Source organism: Hipposideros armiger, unplaced genomic scaffold (genome assembly GCF_001890085.2).
Source record: "Hipposideros armiger isolate ML-2016 unplaced genomic scaffold, ASM189008v1 scaffold_93, whole genome shotgun sequence".
NCBI classification, from domain to species: Eukaryota; Metazoa; Chordata; class Mammalia; order Chiroptera; family Hipposideridae; genus Hipposideros; species Hipposideros armiger.
In genome coordinates this window covers 2,794,643-2,797,166 of record NW_017731443.1, presented here as the reverse complement: position 1 = coordinate 2,797,166, position 2,524 = coordinate 2,794,643, and positions in this window count along the sequence as shown.

Below are 2,524 nucleotides of genomic sequence, written 5' to 3'. Positions count from 1 at the left end.
CTGTGGCAGTGGGTTGCCATGGGCTGCCGTGAGCGGCCAGCAGCCGCAGTGAGCGGCTGTCCAGAAGCCGGTGACTGATCTGCCTCGCCCGGGAAGAGTGCAACGATGGTGCCAACTTGAAAAAAAAAAAGATGGAGGGTGTTTTTTTTTGACATATAATGCACATATCATAAAACTCACCCTTTAAAAGTGTATAATTCAGTGGTTTTCAGTCTATTCACCAAGTCGTGCAACCACCACCACTACAAAGATGGATTTATAATCTCAGTGACTTCTCCCAAGATGAAGCTGCGTGTCTCTTCTGAGCATGGCAGTGCATGTGTGCACATCCTTATGTAGTTACGAAAGGCACATTCAGACTTTTGGGGGTTCTGCTTGCCCCTGTGTACCCCCACCTCACATCAGATGTCTTGCATCCAGTGGCTGTTTGCTGAGAGTCATCTCTGCACCAGGCACTGTGTTTGGCTGGGCTCTGGGGACAAAGTGGTGAGAACACGCCAGGCATGGGCCCTGCTGGCATCACTGCAGGACCAACTCCAGGTCCCCCAGCACGTGTTCTAATGGAGTTGCAATGCTGCTCAGCTCTGGTTCCCACCTCAATGTGCTCACAGTTAGTGGGGCCAACAGCCCCTGGATGAGTGCTTGCAGTGGAGCTGTAAGCCAGGTCAGGGAGTTTGGGGCATTACAGAGGAAGGACCCTGCCCACAACTGTACCCCCCATGGACGTCAGGGAGGGAGAAAATGACTTCTAGCTGTGTGACTGAAAAATGAATAGGCGATAGCCAGGTAAACAGAGGTGGGGAGGGTGTTCTAGGTGGCAGGAACAGCCTGTGCTAAGTCCTAAAAGTAAGAAAGACGATTGCAGCCTGGACTGAGCAGAGCAGGGAAAGGCAGAGATGGGATTTTGTCCACAAGCTGCAGCTCAGTTGGGTTTCTTGGTGGGTGTCTGGGTGTCTCCAGTATTTGGCGAAGGGCATCTTCAGACACATTTCTATTTTTGTTTCTTCCTGGGCTACTTCCCCAGGGCGTGTTCCCAAATTCCAGTGTGCTGGGTCAATGGGCTGTGGCAGTTTTATTGGTCTCTGGAAACTCTGAGGCCATTTTGAGGGCCGTCAGTGATGAGTGCATATGCTTCTCACCCCGCCTTCTACCAACCCGAGTTTTACCTTCTGGATTTGTTTTTGCTAGCTTAATGGGTATTTATTGGTACCTTGGAGCTGTCTTTAATTATAAGGGAGGCCGGCAACCCCAGGTCTTGGCGCTGGGTCTCCCCATGCTTGCTAACTGGGTGCTAGGTTCCAGCTTGCTCTCCTGCCAGACAACAACAAGACAGTGGGAGGGGAGACGATGCAGCTTTCAGAGCCTGAGGACTTGGGTTTACCCTCAGACACCCTATTTACCCCCATGCCCCTTTGAGCCTCACTTTCCTTGTCTCTGAAATAGGAATTCATTTGTTCAAAACCATTAATTTGGCTGCTTTCTGTAGCTTGGCTCCACCACTTCCTGGTTGTGTGGTCTTAAGTAAGTGACTTAACCTCTCTGTGTGTCAGTTTATTCATCATAAAAGAGGGATGATAATAACAGTACCTGTATTTTACAGCTGTGGAGGGGATTAAGCAATTAATACATGCATAGAACAGAGCTGGCACAGGTAAGTGGTCAGTAAAAGTTGGCACTCCCATGGTTTCTGTGGCTTGGCACCGTGCTTGTGCCCAGCCACATGGCTATAGCCAGGGATGACCCCATAACATCCCTGCCCTCAGCAAGGTTTCCACTCCAGTGGGAAACAGACAAAGCAAACAAGGGAAGATGCAGAGTGGAATAAGGCGGTGTTGAATGAACTAAAAAAGAGTCAGGAGGCTTTGGCTAGAAATAAATGATAAAGATTTATTCAAGGGTCTTACGGTTTACAAACCAGAAACACAACTAGGCAATACCCAGTGTTCCAAAGAAAAAAGAAGAGCTGAGTTCTTAGAATAAAAAGTACATTCTTGGGGCGGCCGGTTAGCTCAGTTGGTTAGAGCACAGTGCTCATAATACCAAGGTTGTCGGTTCAATCCCCACACCCTCCACAACTAGATTGAAACAACTACTTGACTTGGAGCTGATGGGTCCTGGAAAAACACATGTCCACCCCCCCCCCCCGCAAAAAAAGTACATTCTTGAGAAGAATCAGTCCTGCATTCTTAGCCTCTGGATTGGTCTGAGATGGTTCCTCTAGATGACCGGTGGTGATACTGGGTGTCAGGTGGTCTGGACAGTGAACACTCTTTCCTTAGTCCTTTAGGGACTAATCAGAGGGTTATCTGAAGGTCTGATGTACATCCAGGCATTGATGCAGGATTGGGAAGTTCAAAAGTTTAAGTTCCCAGGCTAGGGAAAGCAAAAACAGAATCATTTACTCATCCCTCAACCTACTTGGTTTTAGTAATTTAGCAGCTTGACCATAGTGACTCCATTTTATATCTTCACTGTTCCTCATTTCCCCCTTTTTGATCAAGATTTTTCTCTCAAAAAGCATCAT